The sequence below is a fragment of the Colobus angolensis genome, unplaced genomic scaffold (genome assembly GCF_000951035.1).
Source record: "Colobus angolensis palliatus isolate OR3802 unplaced genomic scaffold, Cang.pa_1.0 Scaffold101, whole genome shotgun sequence".
Taxonomy (NCBI): Eukaryota; Metazoa; Chordata; class Mammalia; order Primates; family Cercopithecidae; genus Colobus; species Colobus angolensis.
Genome location: NW_012111031.1, coordinates 4,853,403 through 4,862,353, shown reverse-complemented (window position 1 = coordinate 4,862,353; position 8,951 = coordinate 4,853,403).

Sequence of the window (8,951 nt, the reverse complement as noted above, 5' to 3'; positions counted from 1 at the left end):
AAACCCACTTTTTAAAAAAAAAAAAAAAAAAAAAAGCTTTTTATTGGGTGGGATTTCTCTGGATGTATAGTCATGCATCCTTGGTCAAATTCCCACAACTGTAGAAGGACTAAATCCAGGCTCAGATTCACAGGCCAGGACCAAAGTGTACCTGTGGCGGGTGCAGAATGAGGCTCATCCTCGACTGAGGTAACCAAGAGATTTCTATCTTGGTTCTTGGACACTCCATTTACAGAAGACACCTGGAAGCCTGACGAAGAGTAATGAAACTCAAGTTAGAGATTTTGTGTCACTTTTGTTGTGCCTGATGAACTACAGATTAACCTCAGAGACGCCCAATCTGCTTGGCAGATTTCCTCAAAGGTCTAGGAGCAATTATTGGTCTTAGGCATAGAAGACCTTCAGTCAATGAAAATTCACAGTACACAATGTACAGAGAGCTCTTGTTGAAGACTGCTGAAAAAGAGGAACATGGAATTGCTCTTCTCTTCATCCTATCCCCTTATATGAGTAAAAAGAAATTGTGAAGCAAAAAATTTTCATGGGACTCATAATTCAACACTAAACCCAAATTTATTTCAGACTCTTTCTGGAGCAAAGAATTTGGAATTTTCTAGCCCCTCAGGTCTTCCTAATGAATAAAGACTCATTAATTCAACAAAAGCATTCTAACAATATTAAAAGTTCTTAGGAAATGCTAAGTGTTGAGAGACATCCACCAGAAAACTCAAACCATATTACCCACAAGCCAATCTGTGTTTGCCTCAGCTTAAAGAACTTGAACTTTTATTATTTGTTTTAATGTATATGTCTTCTTTCACAATCTTCTGTTGCTTGGTGATGCTCTCAAGCAATATCTTTCAATCACCAAGCTTCCCCATCTCAAATTGGCTTTCTCAAGGGCAAACGGCCTGGTCAGTTCAGAAGGGGCACTAGCCTAGGAGTCAAAAGATCTCAGGTACAATCTGAGTTCCATCATTTAGCTGAGTGGCCTTGAAAACATTTCTTAATTTCTCTGATGCTTGAATTTCCTCTCTGAATAAAGAGGAGATTGAACATGATAACCTTTCAGGTTTCATTTAAATATAAAGTTTTATATATAATTGACTTATGCAAAACCTATTTCTTATTTGAAAAACGTGGAGAATAACAGCTAACCTGACTGTCTCATAGGATACTTTGGAAAACATGTAAAACACTGAGGAAAGCAGAGTGTGCACACATTCCAGGCAAATTATATAACCCAAGCATTATTCTAAACAATTTATATACAATATATCAATGAGCCTGGCCAATAGTTAGCAGAATATGCTCTTTACTCACCAGCTTGCTCCACCCTCTAACCTATAATGTTTCTTTAGAAGTCACTGCCTCCACATTGTACTAGGGCTAGGGGTGGGACTTAAAAAGGCATTTATGAATGTGAAACTCAATCGGATGAATGTAAACAGATCAAAGCAAAGAGTAATTACTATGTGCCTAGAAAGCAAAGAGAAGAAATTTGCCTATATGAATTCAATAATAGGAAGACTCCTTTAACTTGAAATTGTAATTTTTGTTTCATTAATATATCTTTAGCTGCTTAGCACATGCTAAACTAACATACAGTGAGTTCCTCCCCCCCTCAACAAAACATGGTTTTAAGTCGAAAGGAACCAAAAAGTAATTTAACTCAATAGTCTCATTTTGTAAGTAAATAAATTGAGACTTGGATCTTGATGACTTGCAAGCATCACAGGGCTAGTTAGTGGTGGTCCTGGGACTTAGGTCACTTCTCTGGTCACCAGTCTACTGCTCATTCTGTTACAGTTAAGCAGTCATTGGAGAGTGTAGGGGCACGAAGACCCAAGAGGAAGGGGAGAATATGGATTTGTATGAAAATTAACAATCTTGGCTGGGTGCGGTGGCTCACGCCTGTAATCCTAGCACTTTGGGAGGCCGAGGCGGGCAGACTGCCTGAACTATAAGCAGTTCCAGACCAGCCTGGGCAACATGGTGAAACCTGTCTCTACTAAAATACAAAAAATTAGCCAGGTGTGGTGGTGGGTACCTGTAGTCCCAGCTACTCAGGAGACTTAGGCAGGATAATCGCTTGAACGCAGGAGGCGGAAGTTGCAGTGAGCCAAGATCGCCACCACACTCCAGCCCGGGTGATGGAGCGAGACTTGGTCTCCAAAAAATAAAAATAAAAATACATTTAAAAATAACATAAAGAGAGAAAATTAACAATTATTGGCACCTCAGACCCAGTACTCTTCCAAGCTTAGCTAATACCAGCTGTTTCCCTTTGTTTGTTTGTTTGTTTGTTTGTTAGTAGGCCGCTCTAGGCGCTGATGAAGGAACCACCATGGCTCCCATTGCAAGTGCAGCAGCCCCGATTCCAGCATTAATAGGTCCTCCAGTACAGAGCACAACCTCAACACAGCCTGACATTGAGATTAACTCACAAGGTGCTCTCAAAATTCTAACATTAAAATCACTGAGAAATGTCTAAATTTGCATTGAAAAGACTGCCATTAAAGCCCAAAGTTGGGGTGAGCCAAAGTCAACCCAAAATATCCCTTTTCTGTTTCATTGTTTTAAAAATAAAAAGAAATTGTTAGAGGATGAATCTACATCCTAGGCTATTTAGAAAACAAAACAAAATACAACACAACAAGCTATTTACCAAGATACGATAATTAGCTAGATTATTCTGGTTGAACCCATAGCCTACTCACGCATGTATTAAATGAGACTGGACGGTATCTTAAGTGACTATATTTCAGTCTGCTTGAGCAACCAAAGTACCTCTGATTAGACTAGGGAAATTCTGTACAAGGGTGCAATTTTAGCGTGGTTGTAATAAGCATTTTCTACATGAAGACTTTTAATATCTTAATTACTAGAAAAAAGAGGAGAAAACAGCGTCTGGTAAACTTTGAACAGTGACTATAGTTTTCGGATGACAGGTAAGGAGCTGAGGTGGCTAATTATTATCCAGGAGGAGTTGTTAAAATATTAGCTCATGAAGTGTGATTAAAGAATGCAAGCTTATGGAAAATTGTGTATTTTTCTTTACACTGGGACCTGAAAAGTTACTTTTATTTATTATTATATATTATACCATCATTATTTCTAAAATGATAATATGACATTACATTACTAGCTTGAGTCTCATCACTTCCAAATGTGATCTTCTACTGACTTTCATGGAGGAATTCTAGAAGAATAACTTGTCAAAGGAGCAAATTTCTAGTATTTCCAAAACCAAGTGATGCAATTATTATTTTCAACCTGCTAAATTCCCAGAATATCAACATTTCTTATCATTGAGCTTACTCTGGGCCATTTCCTATAGATGCAAACTTTTCTCAAAAAGCCCTTATTAAAATATAATTATACAAGTTTATCAAACCCTGTGGAGAAAGAAAGAGGTGAGTTTGACACCCAGACTTAGCCTGTGAGACACAATGGGAAGAAAAAATTTATTCAACTTTTAAATTTTTAAAAATCTAGTAAAGATGATTTTTAAATGTAAAGGAATAAAACGAAGAAATAATTACTGGCAGATAAGTAAAGTAAGTGAAAAGCACACCGAACTATAGATCAAAGTCAAAGGTTTAAGTTCCACTTGAATATATCACTGCTATTATTTTTCAAATCACATTTATTGAAGTTTAATTCATAAACAATAAAACTCACCTCTTTTTTAGTGTACAATTCTATGAGTTTTGACAATGCAATCACCACCATAATTAAAATATGGAACACTTCCATCATACCAAAAACTTCTTTCATGCCTCTTTATAGTCAACCCTTCGTCTGGGTTGATTATAAACAATCCACAATGTCTAGTTTTTTCTGATCCAATCTTCCTTGTAGTTTAGTTGAGCTAATATCAGCTGCTTTGTCTTCTCTGTGTTTCAGATGGCCCCTTCCCCACCAACCACCAAAGAATAAGACACTGTCATTTCCAGTGCAACAGCTTTGAGTCCAACATTTATATGTTATTCTTTTTGATGAAATTCAATGTCACTTTAAAATCTATAAATTGATTGTATTTTTGTGTCTTATCTGAGAAATTATTTGTGAACCCAAGATCACAAACATTTACTATGTATTCTTCTAGAAATTTTAGGCTTTATATTTAGATCCATTCTGAGGAGGTGGTTTTTGCATGTGCATCTATATCCAAGATTGTTTGTGCAAGGTATAAATTATGGGTCTTTTTTGCGTGTGGATATTCAATTATGTGTACATTATTTTTGGAAAAGACTATGCTAACATATTGTCATTTGACACTGGCAGTTAGCTGGGACCTCAGCTGGTGTTGTCTACCATACCACTGATATGTGGGCTCTTCATTTGTTCTGGGCTTCCTTCCAACAAGCTTGTGACAATGTAGTCAGACTTCTTATGCAACAGCTTAGGGCTCCAAGAGCGAGTGCTCCAGCCAACAAGGCAAAAGCTGCATCACCATTTATTCCTTAGTCATAGCATCACTTCTGCCATACTCCATTGGCTCATGTGGCTACAAGCCCACTCGGATTCAAAAGAATAAACAAGAAGACTGAGAAGGCCACACTGAAGAAAAACATGCAGAAGATTAATATTATTGGGAACTTCTTCAGAAAATACAATTCACCACTTCAAGCCATTTTATTATGCTTAATCCAAGAAAGTCATTGGAAGTGGTCCTACTTCCAAAGTCTTACAAAGAGGCTTTTTGGATTCCTGGACAACATGAACTTCCATGAGGCAATATTAGCCCTGAGGGAAAAAATAGACTCATTGACTTGGCTGAATCCTGGCAGGAGGACAAGATACCTCAGAAAAAGTACACCTTAATTCTATTTTCCTTTGGGTGCCTGTATATGGTCACAGAATTTTATATTCCCCTGAGGTATTAGAGATGTGAAGACTAAGAAAGGAACAGGAGAGGAATACTTGAGGGATGCCTCCAGTTTTCTGTTGGTACCCCTCCCCCAATATCCCATGGCTGAGAAAAGGGATGAGAACCTGAGGGTTTGGGTCTTGGTCTTTTCCTTCACATGAATATATAGCTTGGCCAGAGGACTATAGACCTGGATCTGTCATCTCTCACTGTTCAGAAGAGCAGAGGGTACAATGAGATACGTGCACTTTAAAAATGGCTGTCTTCTTCCACATAGGTTAAACCCATCTTCTTCTTCTTCTTTTTTTTTTTAAAAAAAAGGAAAACTAATAAGGTAATCAAATATCCAAGTAGAGACTGTCAAAGCTTACTAAGAAAGAAAGAATAACATAAATAAGCCTTGGGATTGTCCATAAAAAATAATTCATTGGAACATATACAATGTCCCTTTATGGTTTAATCTTTACAGACACACATATTCTTCACTTACGTACTTCTCATAACACAGCCATTTGCTGATATTTGTGTTTAATCAAGACTTGCTTCCTAACCTCTGTTATTGGCTACATCTTTGGGGATCACTTTATGGAATGTGGGCAGTCATCATTAGGTATGGTATCCAGGCTCTCAGAGGGTATTTCTTACCCTTTTACTCCAGTTCACATAGAATCAGTGTGTGGCACAGCTAAGCAATTTAAATCTTCGTTGTAAAAGCCAACAGGTTAAAATAATTTCTACAACTTCCAAGATTGGATTAGAAGCTTGGATAGGCTGGAGCCTCAGGAGAAACCTAAGTGATTTCACTTTGAGTTTCTGGAGAGGACTGATGCTGAGAAATGTGGAAGTTGCCCTCAAGAGGAGGCAAATATCCATGATTTTATTTATGCAGATGTTACATTCCCCAAGTATGAGGATACAAACAGCTGGTTACTGGAGGGTTGAGCGTGTTAGGATCGGGATCTAGAAAAGTTGTTTTTCCAGGATATCTGAGTGGCTAATCAAAGAGCAGCACATGCTCTTTATAGCTTAAGTGAGAAATATGGCACAGGAAACAAGAGTGAAATCCTTTTAGATAGAAATAGGCACAAGTTCCAATCTGTAAACAAATGTAAAAATACAAATTGTAAACTGTAATAAATGTAAACTTCCCTAAAGTCCAAAAAATCAGCATGTGACATAAGTTGAAGGAAGTCTATTTTTAAAAGCCCAAAGATGGTGGTGGACTGGGAATACATTTTACCTTCTGCATCACCAAGCTGCACGCCCTTCCCTCACAAATGATAAAAAGGGGGAGGTGGAAAAAGAAACAAGCACTAAAAGAAAGAGGATGAATAAGTGAATGAATGAAACATCATAAACCTTTGGAAGTAGGAAGCACTTAAGCAGGTTAATGAATGAAGCAGGCAGAGACATTGAAGCCTTGAGTATACTTGGAAGAAACTACAGAGAGGCTGGTTAGTTAGCCGGGCAGAGATCTGAATACCTCTGAGCCGAGAGTCAGCAGGTAGAGCAAGTGGCAGGAAGAAAAAGTGTGACTGAAAATTAAACGTGTAATTGAAAGTCAATAAATATGCATTGCAGACCACTCATCCAAATAAAACAGCCACATCCATTATGTAGCCATAACCCCACATATATGTAATTGGAGTATCAAAAAAGAAGCAAGAATGGGAGACAATTTTATTTGTGAGGGAAGGGCGTGCAGCTTGGTGATGCAGAAGTGAACCGTATGACAAGGTCTACTCCCATCTTTTTAAAATTGTTATTTTTAAAAACATGACAATTTCTAAGTATGCAGAACCCAGACAGTGGATCTTTGCTCCTAAAAGAAAAACCTGGCCTACTTGCCTGTAAAGAAATTAAATTAAGTGCTTGGAGAAAATGAAAATTTCTAGGGTTCACGTGGGCAGAAAATAATAAAGTTCTCTACATTGTTATAATGATAGCTTCTAAAGTTCCAGCCTGTCAACTTCTGCTTCTGGCTATGACTGGAGTAACAGGGACCAGATTTATCTTCCTCTGGTCAACAATTGAAAACCATACAAAATATATAAAACAAGTTTTCAGACTTTAGATGAAAGGCAGTGCAGATTCTTTAGAGAACAAGTGAGATATGAGACCAATGATTTCCAGAACATTTCCAGGCTGAAGAGCAGGAAGGAGGGCATCAAACAGAGCATCTCAACGTCCCTGTGATAGGAAGATAGAGTTTAGAACTGAGGGATGACAAAGTGTTTAGAATTTGCAGGAAAGATTATAGGAAAGGAGAGAGTGTTGCAGAAAGAGAGCCTTGGGCATCTTTAGGGGGTTTCCCTCAGATCTTTAGCAGACTTTTCAGTGAATCTTTGTGAGGAAACTGCTTAAGGCTAAGAGAAGAATTTCTAGATAAAAGCAGGGAGAGAACAATTCTCAGAATCCTCACAGGGCTAAGAATAATTCACAATTCCAACAGTCAGAGTTGAGAAACCCCATACTGCACAGAACATTAAGTCGCATATTCACAAGGGTGTTGCCTAAGTAATGGGGGGCAATTAGAGCTGGACTAAAGGCTGCTCTGGTCCCACATAGCAATGCTTACTTGGAAGCCTTGAAATTTCAAACAATTTCCAAGTAACTTAACTGCACCCCAGAACAAATCTCAAGATTAGAGGAATGCAGAAAAATGCAGCAGCCAACAATGAAAAATTCACAGTATCTGTCATCACATAAAAAATACTAGGCATGAAATAAGAAAGAAAATACAAAATATAGTAAAGAAAAAAATCAATCTGCAGAATCATATTCAAAAATAACATAGCTGAGAGAAATACAAGGAAAGGATACTAAAACAGCCATCATAAATCAATTTCATATGTTCAAGAAGGTAGAGGAAAGCATAAGTATGTTAAGAACAGACATAGAAGATATTTCTTAAAATACACAAATTGAAATCTACAGAACAAAAATACCATGTGTGAGATTTAAAAAGAAAAGACACTGAATGAAATTAACATCAGATTAGACACTACAGAGCATATGACTACTGAAGTGGAAGACAGCAATAGATATTCAAAATAAGACAGATGGGGGAGGAAAGACAGAAAAAATTAAACAGGGTATCAGTGTGCTATGAGACAACTTTAAGTAGCCCCATACATATGTATTAGAGTATCAAAACAAGCAGGAATGGGGAACAAAAATATTCGAAGGAATAATGGCTAAAAATTTTCCAAATGTGGTGAAAACTATAAATGCACAGATCCAAGTAACTCATTCAAAGCAAAGGAAAACAAACATGAAAAAAGCCATTAAGGCACATGATTAATGACAAAAAAATTAATTCAAATGCTCAAAAACCAGTGATAAAGAGAAAATCTGAAGAAAGTCAGAAGAAACAAAAAGGCACCTTATATGTAAAATAAAAATTAGAATAATAGCAGACTTTACTTCAGAAACAATGCAAGCCAAAAGATTGTAGAGGAATGTTAACTTAGGAGTATTGAAAGAAAAACATCAAACTGAAATTCTATACTCAAAAAAAGTAACTTTCAAACACAAATGTGAAATATTTTCAGATAAAAATAAAAGCTGAGCTAGTTCGTTGACAACATTCCTGCTCACAATAACTGTTAGCCTTTTAGACAGATGGGACATTATATCAGATTAATATCTGGATCTACAGAAAGGATTGAAGAGCACTAAAATGGTAAACATGAATAAATATACATTTTTATTTTTCAACTTTTTAAAAATGTTTCAAAGGTTTTAACATGTGGAATTTATAATATACGTAGAAGTAAATGTATGACAAAAATAGTAAAAAAAAAACAAAAAGAGAGAGAGAGAAATAGAAGTATACTGCCTGAAGGTTCTTAAACTATTAATCCATGTGAAGGAATACAATATTACTTGAAAGTAAATTGCAGTAAGCTGAAGAAGTATTCTATAAAAATATCAATTCATCTAAAAGAAGAGAGAAAATTCTTGTTTATAATAGAATTTTAGCCAATAAAAGACAAAAATGAGAGAATTAGAAAAACCGTTTTTATTTTTTTTTTTTTTTTCATTTTATTTTTTTTTATTATACTTTAAGTTC